General features: G+C 51.1%; 35 non-coding genes and 1 pseudogene across 35 annotated transcripts; 11 read left to right on the top strand and 25 right to left on the bottom strand.

Annotated features, from left to right (window-relative positions):
• Positions 1 to 72: 72 nt before the first annotated feature.
• Positions 73 to 191, bottom strand: LOC131476331 (5S ribosomal RNA). Its single transcript, XR_009242706.1, has one exon. It is a non-coding gene; the product is annotated as a 5S ribosomal RNA (ribosomal RNA).
• Positions 192 to 487: 296 nt separating this feature from the next.
• LOC131441281 (5S ribosomal RNA) lies at positions 488 to 606 on the bottom strand. Its single transcript, XR_009231950.1, has one exon. It is a non-coding gene; the product is annotated as a 5S ribosomal RNA (ribosomal RNA).
• A 296-nt stretch (positions 607 to 902) lies between these two features.
• On the bottom strand, positions 903 to 1,021 carry LOC131477627 (5S ribosomal RNA). Its single transcript, XR_009243954.1, has one exon. It is a non-coding gene; the product is annotated as a 5S ribosomal RNA (ribosomal RNA).
• A 307-nt stretch (positions 1,022 to 1,328) lies between these two features.
• LOC131441853 (U2 spliceosomal RNA) lies at positions 1,329 to 1,521 on the top strand. Its single transcript, XR_009232448.1, has one exon. It is a non-coding gene; the product is annotated as a U2 spliceosomal RNA (small nuclear RNA).
• A 124-nt stretch (positions 1,522 to 1,645) lies between these two features.
• Positions 1,646 to 1,764, bottom strand: LOC131477501 (5S ribosomal RNA). Its single transcript, XR_009243836.1, has one exon. It is a non-coding gene; the product is annotated as a 5S ribosomal RNA (ribosomal RNA).
• Positions 1,765 to 2,060: 296 nt separating this feature from the next.
• Positions 2,061 to 2,169, bottom strand: LOC131441476 (5S ribosomal RNA; annotated as a pseudogene).
• A 307-nt stretch (positions 2,170 to 2,476) lies between these two features.
• On the top strand, positions 2,477 to 2,669 carry LOC131442226 (U2 spliceosomal RNA). Its single transcript, XR_009232802.1, has one exon. It is a non-coding gene; the product is annotated as a U2 spliceosomal RNA (small nuclear RNA).
• A 123-nt stretch (positions 2,670 to 2,792) lies between these two features.
• On the bottom strand, positions 2,793 to 2,911 carry LOC131476330 (5S ribosomal RNA). The gene has a single exon (XR_009242705.1). It is a non-coding gene; the product is annotated as a 5S ribosomal RNA (ribosomal RNA).
• A 288-nt stretch (positions 2,912 to 3,199) lies between these two features.
• On the bottom strand, positions 3,200 to 3,318 carry LOC131476329 (5S ribosomal RNA). Its single transcript, XR_009242704.1, has one exon. It is a non-coding gene; the product is annotated as a 5S ribosomal RNA (ribosomal RNA).
• Positions 3,319 to 3,614: 296 nt separating this feature from the next.
• On the bottom strand, positions 3,615 to 3,733 carry LOC131476328 (5S ribosomal RNA). The gene has a single exon (XR_009242703.1). It is a non-coding gene; the product is annotated as a 5S ribosomal RNA (ribosomal RNA).
• Positions 3,734 to 4,029: 296 nt separating this feature from the next.
• Positions 4,030 to 4,148, bottom strand: LOC131477229 (5S ribosomal RNA). Its single transcript, XR_009243579.1, has one exon. It is a non-coding gene; the product is annotated as a 5S ribosomal RNA (ribosomal RNA).
• A 307-nt stretch (positions 4,149 to 4,455) lies between these two features.
• Positions 4,456 to 4,648, top strand: LOC131441852 (U2 spliceosomal RNA). Its single transcript, XR_009232447.1, has one exon. It is a non-coding gene; the product is annotated as a U2 spliceosomal RNA (small nuclear RNA).
• Positions 4,649 to 4,778: 130 nt separating this feature from the next.
• Positions 4,779 to 4,897, bottom strand: LOC131476327 (5S ribosomal RNA). Its single transcript, XR_009242702.1, has one exon. It is a non-coding gene; the product is annotated as a 5S ribosomal RNA (ribosomal RNA).
• A 308-nt stretch (positions 4,898 to 5,205) lies between these two features.
• LOC131442779 (U2 spliceosomal RNA) lies at positions 5,206 to 5,398 on the top strand. The gene has a single exon (XR_009233341.1). It is a non-coding gene; the product is annotated as a U2 spliceosomal RNA (small nuclear RNA).
• A 124-nt stretch (positions 5,399 to 5,522) lies between these two features.
• LOC131476326 (5S ribosomal RNA) lies at positions 5,523 to 5,641 on the bottom strand. Its single transcript, XR_009242701.1, has one exon. It is a non-coding gene; the product is annotated as a 5S ribosomal RNA (ribosomal RNA).
• A 296-nt stretch (positions 5,642 to 5,937) lies between these two features.
• LOC131476325 (5S ribosomal RNA) lies at positions 5,938 to 6,056 on the bottom strand. Its single transcript, XR_009242700.1, has one exon. It is a non-coding gene; the product is annotated as a 5S ribosomal RNA (ribosomal RNA).
• A 308-nt stretch (positions 6,057 to 6,364) lies between these two features.
• LOC131441851 (U2 spliceosomal RNA) lies at positions 6,365 to 6,557 on the top strand. The gene has a single exon (XR_009232446.1). It is a non-coding gene; the product is annotated as a U2 spliceosomal RNA (small nuclear RNA).
• Positions 6,558 to 6,681: 124 nt separating this feature from the next.
• Positions 6,682 to 6,800, bottom strand: LOC131476323 (5S ribosomal RNA). The gene has a single exon (XR_009242698.1). It is a non-coding gene; the product is annotated as a 5S ribosomal RNA (ribosomal RNA).
• Positions 6,801 to 7,108: 308 nt separating this feature from the next.
• Positions 7,109 to 7,301, top strand: LOC131441850 (U2 spliceosomal RNA). The gene has a single exon (XR_009232445.1). It is a non-coding gene; the product is annotated as a U2 spliceosomal RNA (small nuclear RNA).
• A 124-nt stretch (positions 7,302 to 7,425) lies between these two features.
• Positions 7,426 to 7,544, bottom strand: LOC131476322 (5S ribosomal RNA). Its single transcript, XR_009242697.1, has one exon. It is a non-coding gene; the product is annotated as a 5S ribosomal RNA (ribosomal RNA).
• A 296-nt stretch (positions 7,545 to 7,840) lies between these two features.
• LOC131441079 (5S ribosomal RNA) lies at positions 7,841 to 7,959 on the bottom strand. The gene has a single exon (XR_009231755.1). It is a non-coding gene; the product is annotated as a 5S ribosomal RNA (ribosomal RNA).
• A 296-nt stretch (positions 7,960 to 8,255) lies between these two features.
• Positions 8,256 to 8,374, bottom strand: LOC131476321 (5S ribosomal RNA). Its single transcript, XR_009242696.1, has one exon. It is a non-coding gene; the product is annotated as a 5S ribosomal RNA (ribosomal RNA).
• A 308-nt stretch (positions 8,375 to 8,682) lies between these two features.
• Positions 8,683 to 8,875, top strand: LOC131441849 (U2 spliceosomal RNA). The gene has a single exon (XR_009232444.1). It is a non-coding gene; the product is annotated as a U2 spliceosomal RNA (small nuclear RNA).
• Positions 8,876 to 8,999: 124 nt separating this feature from the next.
• On the bottom strand, positions 9,000 to 9,118 carry LOC131477733 (5S ribosomal RNA). The gene has a single exon (XR_009244056.1). It is a non-coding gene; the product is annotated as a 5S ribosomal RNA (ribosomal RNA).
• A 297-nt stretch (positions 9,119 to 9,415) lies between these two features.
• Positions 9,416 to 9,534, bottom strand: LOC131476320 (5S ribosomal RNA). Its single transcript, XR_009242695.1, has one exon. It is a non-coding gene; the product is annotated as a 5S ribosomal RNA (ribosomal RNA).
• A 296-nt stretch (positions 9,535 to 9,830) lies between these two features.
• LOC131477732 (5S ribosomal RNA) lies at positions 9,831 to 9,949 on the bottom strand. Its single transcript, XR_009244055.1, has one exon. It is a non-coding gene; the product is annotated as a 5S ribosomal RNA (ribosomal RNA).
• Positions 9,950 to 10,245: 296 nt separating this feature from the next.
• On the bottom strand, positions 10,246 to 10,364 carry LOC131476319 (5S ribosomal RNA). Its single transcript, XR_009242694.1, has one exon. It is a non-coding gene; the product is annotated as a 5S ribosomal RNA (ribosomal RNA).
• A 308-nt stretch (positions 10,365 to 10,672) lies between these two features.
• Positions 10,673 to 10,865, top strand: LOC131441848 (U2 spliceosomal RNA). Its single transcript, XR_009232443.1, has one exon. It is a non-coding gene; the product is annotated as a U2 spliceosomal RNA (small nuclear RNA).
• A 124-nt stretch (positions 10,866 to 10,989) lies between these two features.
• LOC131476318 (5S ribosomal RNA) lies at positions 10,990 to 11,108 on the bottom strand. The gene has a single exon (XR_009242693.1). It is a non-coding gene; the product is annotated as a 5S ribosomal RNA (ribosomal RNA).
• Positions 11,109 to 11,416: 308 nt separating this feature from the next.
• Positions 11,417 to 11,609, top strand: LOC131442267 (U2 spliceosomal RNA). The gene has a single exon (XR_009232843.1). It is a non-coding gene; the product is annotated as a U2 spliceosomal RNA (small nuclear RNA).
• A 124-nt stretch (positions 11,610 to 11,733) lies between these two features.
• LOC131441301 (5S ribosomal RNA) lies at positions 11,734 to 11,852 on the bottom strand. The gene has a single exon (XR_009231970.1). It is a non-coding gene; the product is annotated as a 5S ribosomal RNA (ribosomal RNA).
• Positions 11,853 to 12,148: 296 nt separating this feature from the next.
• On the bottom strand, positions 12,149 to 12,267 carry LOC131440968 (5S ribosomal RNA). Its single transcript, XR_009231648.1, has one exon. It is a non-coding gene; the product is annotated as a 5S ribosomal RNA (ribosomal RNA).
• A 296-nt stretch (positions 12,268 to 12,563) lies between these two features.
• On the bottom strand, positions 12,564 to 12,682 carry LOC131476317 (5S ribosomal RNA). The gene has a single exon (XR_009242692.1). It is a non-coding gene; the product is annotated as a 5S ribosomal RNA (ribosomal RNA).
• Positions 12,683 to 12,990: 308 nt separating this feature from the next.
• Positions 12,991 to 13,183, top strand: LOC131441847 (U2 spliceosomal RNA). The gene has a single exon (XR_009232442.1). It is a non-coding gene; the product is annotated as a U2 spliceosomal RNA (small nuclear RNA).
• A 124-nt stretch (positions 13,184 to 13,307) lies between these two features.
• Positions 13,308 to 13,426, bottom strand: LOC131477659 (5S ribosomal RNA). Its single transcript, XR_009243984.1, has one exon. It is a non-coding gene; the product is annotated as a 5S ribosomal RNA (ribosomal RNA).
• Positions 13,427 to 13,734: 308 nt separating this feature from the next.
• Positions 13,735 to 13,927, top strand: LOC131441846 (U2 spliceosomal RNA). The gene has a single exon (XR_009232441.1). It is a non-coding gene; the product is annotated as a U2 spliceosomal RNA (small nuclear RNA).
• The last annotated feature ends 83 nt before the right edge of the window (positions 13,928 to 14,010 follow it).

Below are 14,010 nucleotides of genomic sequence, written 5' to 3'. Positions count from 1 at the left end.
GGACGTTAACGTGTGCCCGTGCGTCAACGTAATTGCAAGCCCATGTTTCTTGTAAGGAAGCAGCAGTGTAAAAGCTTACAGCACCTGGTATTCCCAGGCGGTCTCCCATCCAAGTACTAACCAGGCCCGACCCTGCTTAGCTTCCGAGATCAGACGAGATCGGGCGTGCTCAGGGTGGTATGGCCGTAAGCCGACGGGCTGGGGACACAGACTCCTTTTATAGACTAGGCAAGGCCCCCTGCTCGTGGAGGAGCTCAAAAGTCAGCCTTTCGAACACACTGCACTTGAGCCTTTATCTCCACTACCTGCTACACTATATTCCAGTATTAGGAAGCTACATCGAGATGGGTAAGCTGCTGCCCATCTCCAAGCTTCTCACGTGCTTGCAGAGCGACATCCAAGGCTGAAACTAGAAGGACGTTAACGTGTGCCTGTGCGTCAACGTAATTGCAAGCCCATGTTTCTTGTAAGGAAGCAGCAGTGTAAAAGCTTACAGCACCTGGTATTCCCAGGCGGTCTCCCATCCAAGTACTAAACAGGCCCGACCCTGCTTAGCTTCCGAGATCAGACGAGATCGAGCGTGCTCAGGGTGGCTTGGCCGTAAGCCCAGGGGCCGTGGACACAGACTCCTTTTATAGACTAGGCAAGGCCCCCTGCTCGTGGAGGAGCTCAAAAGTCAGCCTTTCGAACACACTAAACTTGAGCCTTTATCTCCACTACCTGCTACACTCTATTCCAGTATTAGGAAGCTACACCGAGATGGGTAAGCTGCTCCCCATCTCCAAGCTTCTCACATGCTTGCAGAGCGACATCCAAGGCTGAAACTAGAAGGACGTTAACATGTGCCCGTGCGTCAACATAATTGCAAGCCCATGTTTCTTGTAAGGAAGCAGCAGTGTAAAAGCTTACAGCACCTGGTATTCCCAGGCGGTCTCCCATCCAAGTACTAACCAGGCCCGATCCTGCTTAGCTTCCGAGATCAGACGAGATCGGGCGTGCTCAGGGTGGTATGGCCGTAAGCCGACAGGCTGGGGACACAGACTCCTTTTATAGACTAGGTAAGGCCCCCTGCTCGTGGAGGAGCTCAAAGGTCAGCCTTTCGAACGTTCAAGAGTTTAAGTTGTTTTTGGTGGGCTTTGCTGTATGGCCGCGCCCTTTGAGTGTGTCAAATGTCAAGCAGCTGTCCGTCAAGGCTCAGAGTGCACTTAGATCACCTTGGGGCGGAGGTGATCAGCAGCAGCCTTTGTTATGCGCACTTAAAAAACATGGCACCACAACAAGTAACTTGTGTGCCAAGATCTTGAGTTGGCCCCAGACACTTGTGGGCCATCGCTTCTCGGCCTTTTGGCTAAGATCAAGTGTAGTATCTGTTCTTATCAGTTTAATATCTGATATGTCCTCTATATGGGGATTAAATATTAAATGCATTTTTGAGCATTGGGAGGTGAAAACTGGGGCTTGCTCTCTTCACTCCTTGCATTGACCTGGCATTGCAGTGCCACCAGGAACGGTGCACCATTCTCTTTTTTCTGTGAAAACCAAAGCAAGGCTGGAAATAGAAGTACGTTAACGTGTGCCTGTGCCCATGCCCGTGCGTCAACGTAATTGCAAGCCCATGTTTCTTCTAAGGAAGCAGCAGTGTAAAAGCTTACAGCACCTGCTATTCCCAGGCGGTCTCCCATCCAAGTACTAACCAGGCCCGACCCTGCTTAGCTTCCGAGATCAGACGAGATCGGGCGTGCTCAGGGTGGTATGGCCGTAAGCCGACGGGTTGGGGACACAGACTCCTTTTATAGACTAGGCAAGGCCCCCTGCTCGTGGAGGAGCTCAAAAGACAGCCTTTCGAACACACTGCACTTGAGCCTTTATCTCCACTACCTGCTACACTATATTACAGTATTAGGAAGCTACACCGAGATGGGTAAGCTGCTGCCCATCTCCAAGCTTCTCACGTGCTTGCAGAGCGACATCCAAGGCTGAAACTAGAAGGAGGTTAACGTGTGCCCGTGCGTCAACGTAATTGCAAGCCCATGTTTCTTGTAAGGAAGCAGCAGTGTAAAAGCTTACAGCACCTGGTATTCCCAGGCGGTCTCCCATCCAAGTACTAACCAGGCCCGATCCTGCTTAGCTTCCGAGATCAGGCGTGCTCAGGGTGGTATGGCCGTAAGCCGACGGGCTGGGGACACAGACTCCTTTTATAGACTAGGCAAGGCCCCCTGCTCGTGGAGGAGCTCAAAAGTCAGCCTTTCGAACGTTCAAGAGTTTAAGTTGTTTTTGGTGGGCTTTGCTGTATGGCCGCGCCCTTTGAGTGTGTCAAATGTCAAGCAGCTGTCCGTCAAGGCTCAGAGTGCACTTAGATCACCTTGGGGCGGAGGTGATCAGCAGCAGCCTTTGTTATGCGCACTTAAAAAACATGGCACCACAACAAGTAACTTGTGTGCCACGATCTTGAGTTGGCCCCAGACACTTGTGGGCCATCGCTTCTCGGCCTTTTGGCTAAGATCAAGTGTAGTATCTGTTCTTATCAGTTTAATATCTGATATGTCCTCTATATGGGGATTAAATATTAAATGCATTTTTGAGCATTGGGAGTTGAAAACTGGGGCTTGCTCTCTTCACTCCTTGCATTGACCTGGCATTGCAGTGCCACCAGGAACGGTGCACCATTCTCTTTTTTCTGTGAAAACCAAAGCAAGGCTGGAACTAGAAGGACGTTAACGTGTACCTGTGCCAGGCCCGTGCGTCAACGTAATTGCAAGCCCATGTTTCTTGTAAGGAAGCAGCAGTGTAAAAGCTTACAGCACCTGGTATTCCCAGGCGGTCTCCCATCCAAGTACTAACCAGGCCCGACCCTGCTTAGCTTCCGAGATCAGACGAGATCGGGCGTGCTCAGGGTGGTATGGCCGTAAGCCGACGGGCTGGGGACACAGACTCCTTTTATAGACTAGGCAAGGCCCCCTGCTCGTGGAGGAGCTCAAAAGTCAGCCTTTCGAACACACTGCACTTGAGCCTTTATCTCGAGTACCTGCTACACTATATTCCAGTATTAGGAAGCTACATCGAGATGGGTAAGCTGCTGCCCATCTCCAAGCTTCTCACATGCTTGCAGAGCGACATCCAAGGCTGAAACTAGAAGGACGTTAACGTGTGCCAACGTAATTGCAAGCCCATGTTTCTTGTAAGGAAGCAGCAGTGTAAAAGCTTACAGCACCTGGTATTCCCAGGCGGTCTCCCATCCAAGTACTAACCAGGCCCGACCCTGCTTAGCTTCCGAGATCAGACGAGATCGGGCGTGCTCAGGGTGGTATGGCCGTAAGCCGACGGGCTGGGGACACAGACTCCTTTTATAGACTAGGCAAGGCCCCCTGCTCGTGGAGGAGCTCAAAAGTCAGCCTTTCGAACACACTGCACTTGAGCCTTTATCTCCACTACCTGCTACACTCTATTCCAGTATTAGGAAGCTACACCGAGATGGGTAAGCTGCTCCCCATCTCCAAGCTTCTCACGTGCTTGCAGAGCGACATCCAAGGCTGAAACTAGAAGGACGTTAACGTGTGCCCGTGCGTCACCGTAATTGCAAGCCCATGTTTCTTGTAAGGAAGCAGCAGTGTAAAAGCTTACAGCACCTGGTATTCCCAGGCGGTCTCCCATCCAAGTACTAACCAGGCCCGACCCTGCTTAGCTTCCGAGATCAGACGAGATCGGGCGTGCTCAGGGTGGTATGGCCGTAAGCCGATGGGCTGGGGACACAGACTCCTTTTATAGACTAGGCAAGGCCCCCTGCTCGTGGAGGAGCTCAAAAGTCAGCCTTTCGAACACACTGCACTTGAGCCTTTATCTCCACTACCTGCTACACTATATTCCAGTATTAGGAAGCTACACCGAGATGGTTAAGCTGCTGCCCATCTCCAAGCTTCTCACGTGCTTGCAGAGCGACATCCAAGGCTGAAACTAGAAGGAGGTTAACGTGTGCCTGTGCGTCAACGTAATTGCAAGCCCATGTTTCTTGTAAGGAAGCAGCAGTGTAAAAGCTTACAGCACCTGGTATTCCCAGGCGGTCTCCCATCCAAGTACTAACCAGGCCCGACCCTGCTTAGCTTCCGAGATCAGACGAGATCGAGCGTGCTCAGGGTGGTATGGCCGTAAGCCGACGGGCTGGGGACACAGACTCCTTTTATAGACTAGGCAAGGCACCCTGCTCGTGGAGGAGCTCAAAGGTCAGCCTTTCGAACGTTCAAGAGTTTAAGTTGTTTTTGGTGGGCTTTGCTGTATGGCCGCGCCCTTTGAGTGTGTCAAATGTCAAGCAGCTGTCCGTCAAGGCTCAGAGTGCACTTAGATCACCTTGGGGCGGAGGTGATCAGCAGCAGCCTTTGTTATGCGCACTTAAAAAACATGGCACCACAACAAGTTACTTGTGTGCCAAGATCTTGAGTTGGCCCCAGACACTTGTGGGCCATCGCTTCTCGGCCTTTTGGCTAAGATCAAGTGTAGTATCTGTTCTTATCAGTTTAATATCTGATATGTCCTCTATATGGGGATTAAATATTAAATGCATTTTTGAGCATTGGGAGGTGAAAACTGGGGCTTGCTCTCTTCACTCCTTGCATTGACCTGGCATTGCAGTGCCACCAGGAACGGTGCACCATTCTCTTTTTTCTGTGAAAACCAAAGCAAGGCTGGAACTAGAAGGACGTTAACGTGTGCCTGTGCCCGTGCCCGTGCCCGTGCGTCAACGTAATTGCAAGCCCATGTTTCTTGTAAGGAAGCAGCAGTATAAAAGCTTACAGCACCTGGTATTCCCAGGCGGTCTCCCATCCAAGTACTAACCAGGCCCGACCCTGCTTAGCTTCCGAGATCAGACGAGATCGGGCGTGCTCAGGGTGGTATGGCCGTAAGCCGACGGGCTGGGGACACAGACTCCTTTTATAGACTAGGCAAGGCCCCCTGCTCGTGGAGGAGCTGAAAGGTCAGCCTTTCGAACGTTCAAGAGTTTAAGTTGTTTTTGGTGGGCTTTGCTGTATGGCCGCGCCCTTTGAGTGTGTCAAATGTCAAGCAGCTGTCCGTCAAGGCTCAGAGGTGCACTTAGATCACCTTGGGGCGGAGGTGATCAGCAGCAGCCTTTGTTATGCGCACTTAAAAAACATGGCACCACAACAAGTAACTTGTGTGCCAAGATCTTGAGTTGGCCCCAGACAATTGTGGGCCATCGCTTCTCGGACTTTTGGCTAAGATCAAGTGTAGTATCTGTTCTTATCAGTTTAATATCTGATATGTCCTCTATATGGGGATTAAATATTAAATGCATTTTTGAGCATTGGGAGGTGAAAACTGGGGCTTGCTCTCTTCACTCCTTGCATTGACCTGGCATTGCAGTGCCACCAGGAACGGTGCACCATTCTCTTTTTTCTGTGAAAACCAAAGCAAGGCTGGAACTAGAAGGACGTTAACGTGTGCCTGTGCCCGTGCCCGTGCGTCAACGTAATTGCAAGCCCATGTTTCTTGTAAGGAAGCAGCAGTGTAAAAGCTTACAGCACCTGGTATTCCCAGGCGGTCTCCCATCCAAGTACTAACCAGGCCCGACCCTGCTTAGCTTCCGAGATCAGACGAGATCGGGCGTGCTCAGGGTGGTATGGCCGTAAGCCGACGGGCTGGGGACACAGACTCCTTTTATAGACTAGGCAAGGCCCCCTGCTCGTGGAGGAGCTCAAAAGTCAGCCTTTCGAACACACTGCACTTGAGCCTTTATCTCCACTACCTGCTACACTATACTCCAGTATTAGGAAGCTACATCGAGATGGGTAAGCTGCTGCCCATCTCCAAGCTTCTCACGTGCTTGCAGAGTGACATCCAAGGCTGAAACTAGAAGGACGTTAACGTGTGCCCGTGCGTCAACGTAATTGCAAGCCCATGTTTCTTGTAAGGAAGCAGCAGTGTAAAAGCTTACAGCACCTGGTATTCCCAGGCGGTCTCCCATCCAAGTACTAACCAGGCCCGACCCTGCTTAGCTTCCGAGATCAGACGAGATCGGGCGTGCTCAGGGTGGTATGGCCGTAAGCCGACGGGCTGGGGACACAGACTCCTTTTATAGACTAGGCAAGGCCCCCTGCTCGTGGAGGAGCTCAAAGGTCAGCCTTTCGAACGTTCAAGAGTTTAAGTTGTTTTTGGTGGGCTTTGCTGTATGGCCGCGCCCTTTGAGTGTGTCAAATGTCAAGCAGCTGTCCGTCAAGGCTCAGAGGTGCACTTAGATCACCTTGGGGCGGAGGTGATCAGCAGCAGCCTTTGTTATGCGCACTTAAAAAACATGGCACCACAACAAGTAACTTGTGTGCCAAGATCTTGAGTTGGCCCCACACACTTGTGGGCCATCGCTTCTCGGCCTTTTGGCTAAGATCAAGTGTAGTATCTGTTCTTATCAGTTTAATATCTGATATGTCCTCTATATGGGGATTAAATATTAAATGCATTTTTGAGCATTGGGAGGTGAAAACTGGGGCTTGCTCTCTTCACTCCTTGCATTGACCTGGCATTGCAGTGCCACCAGGAACGGTGCACCATTCTCTTTTTTCTGTGAAAACCAAAGCAAGGCTGGAACTAGAAGGACGTTAACGTGTGCCTGTGCCCGTGCCCGTGCGTCAACGTAATTGCAAGCCCATGTTTCTTGTAAGGAAGCAGCAGTGTAAAAGCTTACAGCACCTGGTATTCCCAGGCGGTCTCCCATCCAAGTACTAACCAGGCCCGACCCTGCTTAGCTTCCGAGATCAGACGAGATCGGGCGTGCTCAGGGTGGTATGGCCGTAAGCCGGCGGGCTGGGGACACAGACTCCTTTTATAGACTAGGCAAGGCCCCCTGCTCGTGGAGGAGCTCAAAGGTCAGCCTTTCGAACGTTCAAGAGTTTAAGTTGTTTTTGGTGGGCTTTGCTGTATGGCCGCGCCCTTTGAGTGTGTCAAATGTCAAGCAGCTGTCCGTCAAGGCTCAGAGGTGCACTTAGATCACCTTGGGGTGGAGGTGATCAGCAGCAGCCTTTGTTATGCGCACTTAAAAAACATGGCACCACAACAAGTAACTTGTGTGCCAAGATCTTGAGTTGGCCCCAGACACTTGTGGGCCATCGCTTCTCGGCCTTTTGGCTAAGATCAAGTGTAGTATCTGTTCTTATCAGTTTAATATCTGATATGTCCTCTATATGGGGATTAAATATTAAATGCATTTTTGAGCATTGGGAGGTGAAAACTGGGGCTTGCTCTCTTCACTCCTTGCATTGACCTGGCATTGCAGTGCCACCAGGAACGGTGCACCATTCTCTTTTTTCTGTGAAAACCAAAGCAAGGCTGGAACTAGAAGGACGTTAACGTGTGCCTGTGCCCGTGCCCGTGCGTCAACGTAATTGCAAGCCCATGTTTCTTGTAAGGAAGCAGCAGTGTAAAAGCTTACAGCACCTGGTATTCCCAGGCGGTCTCCCATCCAAGTACTAACCAGGCCCGACCCTGCTTAGCTTCCGAGATCAGACGAGATCGGGCGTGCTCAGGGTGGTATGGCCGTAAGCCGACGGGCTGGGGACACAGACTCCTTTTATAGACTAGGCAAGGCCCCCTGCTCGTGGAGGAGCTCAAAAGTCAGCCTTTCGAACACACTGCACTTGAGCCTTTATCTCCACTACCTGCTACACTATATTCCAGTATTAGGAAGCTACATCGCGATGGGTAAGCTGCTGCCCATCTCCAAGCTTCTCACGTGCTTGCAGAGCGACATCCAAGGCTGAAACTAGAAGGACGTTAACGTGTGCCCGTGCGTCAACGTAATTGCAAGCCCATGTTTCTTGTAAGGAAGCAGCAGTGTAAAAGCTTACAGCACCTGGTATTCCCAGGCGGTCTCCCATCCAAGTACTAAACAGGCCCGACCCTGCTTAGCGTCCGAGATCAGACGAGATCGAGCGTGCTCAGGGTGGTATGGCCGTAAGCCCAGGGGCCGGGGACACAGACTCCTTTTATAGACTAGGCAAGGCCCCCTGCTCGTGGAGGAGCTCAAAAGTTAGCCTTTCGAACACACTAAACTTGAGCCTTTATCTCCACTACCTGCTACACTCTATTCCAGTATTAGGAAGCTACACCGAGATGGGTAAGCTGCTCCCCATCTCCAAGCTTCTCACATGCTTGCAGAGCGACATCCAAGGCTGAAACTAGAAGGACATTAACGTGTGCCCGTGCGTCAACGTAATTGCAAGCCCATGTTTCTTGTAAGGAAGCAGCAGTGTAAAAGCTTACAGCACCTGGTATTCCCAGGCGGTCTCCCATCCAAGTACTAACCAGGCCCGACCCTGCTTAGCTTCCGAGATCAGACGAGATCGGGCGTGCTCAGGGTGGTATGGCCGTAAGCCGGCGGGCTGGGGACACAGACTCCTTTTATAGACTAGGCAAGGCCCCCTGCTCGTGGAGGAGCTCAAAGGTCAGCCTTTCGAACGTTCAAGAGTTTAAGTTGTTTTTGGTGGGCTTTGCTGTATGGCCGCGCCCTTTGAGTGTGTCAAATGTCAAGCAGCTGTCCGTCAAGGCTCAGAGGTGCACTTAGATCACCTTGGGGCGGAGGTGATCAGCAGCAGCCTTTGTTATGCGCACTTAAAAAACATGGCACCACAACAAGTAACTTGTGTGCCAAGATCTTGAGTTGGCCCCACACACTTGTGGGCCATCGCTTCTCGGCCTTTTGGCTAAGATCAAGTGTAGTATCTGTTCTTATCAGTTTAATATCTGATATGTCCTCTATATGGGGATTAAATATTAAATGCATTTTTGAGCATTGGGAGGTGAAAACTGGGGCTTGCTCTCTTCACTCCTTGCATTGACCTGGCATTGCAGTGCCACCAGGAACGGTGCACCATTCTCTTTTTTCTGTGAAAACCAAAGCAAGGCTGGAACTAGAAGGACGTTAACGTGTGCCTGTGCCCGTGCCCGTGCGTCAACGTAATTGCAAGCCCATGTTTCTTGTAAGGAAGCAGCAGTGTAAAAGCTTACAGCACCTGGTATTCCCAGGCGGTCTCCCATCCAAGTACTAAACAGGCCCGACCCTGCTTAGCTTCCGAGATCAGACGAGATCGAGCGTGCTCAGGGTGGTATGGCCGTAAGCCCAGGGGGCCGGGGACACAGACTCCTTTTATAGACTAGGCAAGGCCCCCTGCTCGTGGAGGAGCTCAAAAGTTAGCCTTTCGAACACACTAAACTTGAGCCTTTATCTCCACTACCTGCTACACTCTATTCCAGTATTAGGAAGCTACACCGAGATGGGTAAGCTGCTCCCCATCTCCAAGCTTCTCACATGCTTGCAGAGCGACATCCAAGGCTGAAACTAGAAGGACATTAACGTGTGCCCGTGCGTCAACGTAATTGCAAGCCCATGTTTCTTGTAAGGAAGCAGCAGTGTAAAAGCTTACAGCACCTGGTATTCCCAGGCGGTCTCCCATCCAAGTACTAACCAGGCCCGACCCTGCTTAGCTTCCGAGATCAGACGAGATCGGGCGTGCTCAGGGTGGTATGGCCGTAAGCCGACGGGCTGGGGACACAGACTCCTTTTATAGACTAGGCAAGGCCCCCTGCTCGTGGAGGAGCTCAAAAGTCAGCCTTTCGAACACACTGCACTTGAGCCTTTATCTCCACTACCTGCTACACTATATTCCAGTATTAGGAAGCTACATCGAGATGGGTAAGCTGCTGCCCATCTCCAAGCTTCTCACGTGCTTGCAGAGCGACATCCAAGGCTGAAACTAGAAGGACGTTAACGTGTGCCCGTGCGTCAACGTAATTGCAAGCCCATGTTTCTTGTAAGGAAGCAGCAGTGTAAAAGCTTACAGCACCTGGTATTCCCAGGCGGTCTCCCATCCAAGTACTAAACAGGCCCGACCCTGCTTAGCTTCCGAGATCAGACGAGATCGAGCGTGCTCAGGGTGGTATGGCCGTAAGCCCAGGGGCCGGGGACACAGACTCCTTTTATAGACTAGGCAAGGCCCCCTGCTCGTGGAGGAGCTCAAAAGTTAGCCTTTCGAACACACTAAACTTGAGCCTTTATCTCCACTACCTGCTACACTCTATTCCAGTATTAGGAAGCTACACCGAGATGGGTAAGCTGCTCCCCATCTCCAAGCTTCTCACATGCTTACAGAGCGACATCCAAGGCTGAAACTAGAAGGACATTAACGTGTGCCCGTGCGTCAACGTAATTGCAAGCCCATGTTTCTTGTAAGGAAGCAGCAGTGTAAAAGCTTACAGCACCTGGTATTCCCAGGCGGTCTCCCATCCAAGTACTAACCAGGCCCGACCCTGCTTAGCTTCCGAGATCAGACGAGATCGGGCGTGCTCAGGGTGGTATGGCCGTAAGCCGGCGGGCTGGGGACACAGACTCCTTTTATAGACTAGGCAAGGCCCCCTGCTCGTGGAGGAGCTCAAAGGTCAGCCTTTCGAACGTTCAAGAGTTTAAGTTGTTTTTGGTGGGCTTTGCTGTATGGCCGCGCCCTTTGAGTGTGTCAAATGTCAAGCAGCTGTCCGTCAAGGCTCAGAGGTGCACTTAGATCACCTTGGGGCGGAGGTGATCAGCAGCAGCCTTTGTTATGCGCACTTAAAAAACATGGCACCACAACAAGTAACTTGTGTGCCAAGATCTTGAGTTGGCCCCAGACATTTGTGGGCCATCGCTTCTCGGCCTTTTGGCTAAGATCAAGTGTAGTATCTGTTCTTATCAGTTTAATATCTGATATGTCCTCTATATGGGGATTAAATATTAAATGCATTTTTGAGCATTGGGAGGTGAAAACTGGGGCTTGCTCTCTTCACTCCTTGCATTGACCTGGCATTGCAGTGCCACCAGGAACGGTGCACCATTCTCTTTTTTCTGTGAAAACCAAAGCAAGGCTGGAACTAGAAGGACGTTAACGTGTGCCTGTGCCCGTGCCCGTGCGTCAACGTAATTGCAAGCCCATGTTTCTTGTAAGGAAGCAGCAGTGTAAAAGCTTACAGCACCTGGTATTCCCAGGCGGTCTCCCATCCAAGTACTAACCAGGCCCGACCCTGCTTAGCTTCCGAGATCAGACGAGATCGGGCGTGCTCAGGGTGGTATGGCCGTAAGCCGACGGGCTGGGGACACAGACTCCTTTTATAGACTAGGCAAGGCCCCCTGCTCGTGGAGGAGCTCAAAGGTCAGCCTTTCGAACGTTCAAGAGTTTAAGTTGTTTTTGGTGGGCTTTGCTGTATGGCCGCGCCCTTTGAGTGTGTCAAATGTCAAGCAGCTGTCCGTCAAGGCTCAGAGGTGCACTTTGATCACCTTGGGGCGGAGGTGATCAGCAGCAGCCTTTGTTATGCGCACTTAAAAAACATGGCACCACAACAAGTAACTTGTGTGCCAAGATCTTGAGTTGGCCCCACACACTTGTGGGCCATCGCTTCTCGGCCTTTTGGCTAAGATCAAGTGTAGTATCTGTTCTTATCAGTTTAATATCTGATATGTCCTCTATATGGGGATTAAATATTAAATGCATTTTTGAGCATTGGGAGGTGAAAACTGGGGCTTGCTCTCTTCACTCCTTGCATTGGCCTGGCATTGCAGTGCCACCAGGAACGGTGCACCATTCTCTTTTTTCTGTGAAAACCAAAGCAAGGCTGGAACTAGAAGGACGTTAACGTGTGCCTGTGCCCGTGCCCGTGCGTCAACGTAATTGCAAGCCCATGTTTCTTGTAAGGAAGCAGCAGTGTAAAAGCTTACAGCACCTGGTATTCCCAGGCTGTCTCCCATCCAAGTACTAACCAGGCCCGACCCTGCTTAGCATCCGAGATCAGACGAGATCGGGCGTGCTCAGGGTGGTATGGCCGTAAGCCGACGGGCTGGGGACACAGACTCCTTTTATAGACTAGGCAAGGCCCCCTGCTCGTGGAGGAGCTCAAAAGTCAGCCTTTCGAACACACTGCACTTGAGCCTTTATCTCCACTACACGCTACACTATATTCCAGTATTAGGAAGCTACATCGAGATGGGTAAGCTGCTGCCCATCTCCAAGCTTCTCACGTGCTTGCAGAGCGACATCCAAGGCTGAAACTAGAAGGACGTTAACGTGTGCCCGTGCGTCAACGTAATTGCAAGCCCATGTTTCTTGTAAGGAAGCAGCAGTGTAAAAGCTTACAGCACCTGGTATTCCCAGGCGGTCTCCCATCCAAGTACTAAACAGGCCCGACCCTGCTTAGCTTCCGAGATCAGACGAGATCGAGCATGCTCAGGGTGGTATGGCCGTAAGCCCAGGGGCCGGGGACACAGACTCCTTTTATAGACTAGGCAAGGCCCCCTGCTCGTGGAGGAGCTCAAAAGTTAGCCTTTCGAACACACTAAACTTGAGCCTTTATCTCCACTACCTGCTACACTCTATTCCAGTATTAGGAAGCTACATCGAGATGGGTAAGCTGCTGCCCATCTCCAAGCTTCTCACGTGCTTGCAGAGCGACATCCAAGGCTGAAACTAGAAGGACGTTAACGTGTGCCCGTGCGTCAACGTAATTGCAAGCCCATGTTTCTTGTAAGGAAGCAGCAGTGTAAAAGCTTACAGCACCTGGTATTCCCAGGCGGTCTCCCATCCAAGTACTAACCAGGCCCGACCCTGCTTAGCTTCCGAGATCAGACGAGATCGGGCGTGCTCAGGGTGGTATGGCCGTAAGCCGACGGGCTGGGGACACAGACTCCTTTTATAGACTAGGCAAGGCCCCCTGCTCGTGGAGGAGCTCAAAGGTCAGCCTTTCGAACGTTCAAGAGTTTAAGTTGTTTTTGGTGGGCTTTGCTGTATGGCCGCGCCCTTTGAGTGTGTCAAATGTCAAGCAGCTGTCCGTCAAGGCTCAGAGGTGCACTTAGATCACCTTGGGGCGGAGGTGATCAGCAGCAGCCTTTGTTATGCGCACTTAAAAAACATGGCACCACAACAAGTAACTTGTGTGCCAAGATCTTGAGTTGGCCCCACACACTTGTGGGCCATCGCTTCTCGGCCTTTTGGCTAAGATCAAGTGTAGTATCTGTTCTTATCAGTTTAATATCTGATATGTCCTCTATATGGGGATTAAATATTAAATGCATTTTTGAGCATTGGGAGGTGAAAACTGGGGCTTGCTCTCTTCACTCCTTGCATTGACCTGGCATTGCAGTGCCACCAGGAACGGTGCACCATTCTCTTTTTTCTGTGAAAACCAAAGCAAGGCTGGAACTAGAAGGACTTTAACGTGTGCCTGTGCCCGTGCCCGTGCGTCAACGTAATTGCAAGCCCATGTTTCTTGTAAGGAAGCAGCAGTGTAAAAGCTTACAGCACCTGGTATTCCCAGGCGGTCTCCCATCCAAGTACTAACCAGGCCCGACCCTGCTTAGCTTCCGAGATCAGACGAGATCGGGCTTGCTCAGGGTGGTATGGCCGTAAGCCAACGGGCTGGGGACACAGACTCCTTTTATAGACTAGGCAAGGCCCCCTGCTCGTGGAGGAGCTGAAAGGTCAGCCTTTCGAACGTTCAAGAGTTTAAGTTGTTTTTGGTGGGCTTTGCTGTAGAGCCGCGCCCTTTGAGTGTGTCAAATGTCAAGCAGCTGTCCGTCAAGGCTCAGAGGTGCACTTAGATCACCTTGGGGCGGAGGTGATCAGCAGCAGCCTTTGTTATGCGCACTTAAAAAACATGGCACCACAACAAGTAACTTGTGTGCCAAGATCTTGAGTTGGCCCCAGACAATTGTGGGCCATCGCTTCTCGGCCTTTTGGCTAAGATCAAGTGTAGTATCTGTTCTTATCAGTTTAATATCTGATATGTCCTCTATATGGGGATTAAATATTAAATGCATTTTTGAGCATTGGGAGGTGAAAACTGGGGCTTGCTCTCTTCACTCCTTGCATTGACCTGGCATTGCAGTGCCACCAGGAACGGTGCACCATTCTCTTTTTTCTGTGAAAACCAAAGCAAGGCTGGAACTAGAAGGACGTTAACGTGTGCCTGTGCCCGTGCCCGTGCGTCAACGTA

Source organism: Solea solea, chromosome 16, assembly GCF_958295425.1.
Source record: "Solea solea chromosome 16, fSolSol10.1, whole genome shotgun sequence".
Classification (NCBI taxonomy): domain Eukaryota; kingdom Metazoa; phylum Chordata; class Actinopteri; order Pleuronectiformes; family Soleidae; genus Solea; species Solea solea.
This window is presented reverse-complemented; position numbering and strand designations above follow the sequence as displayed.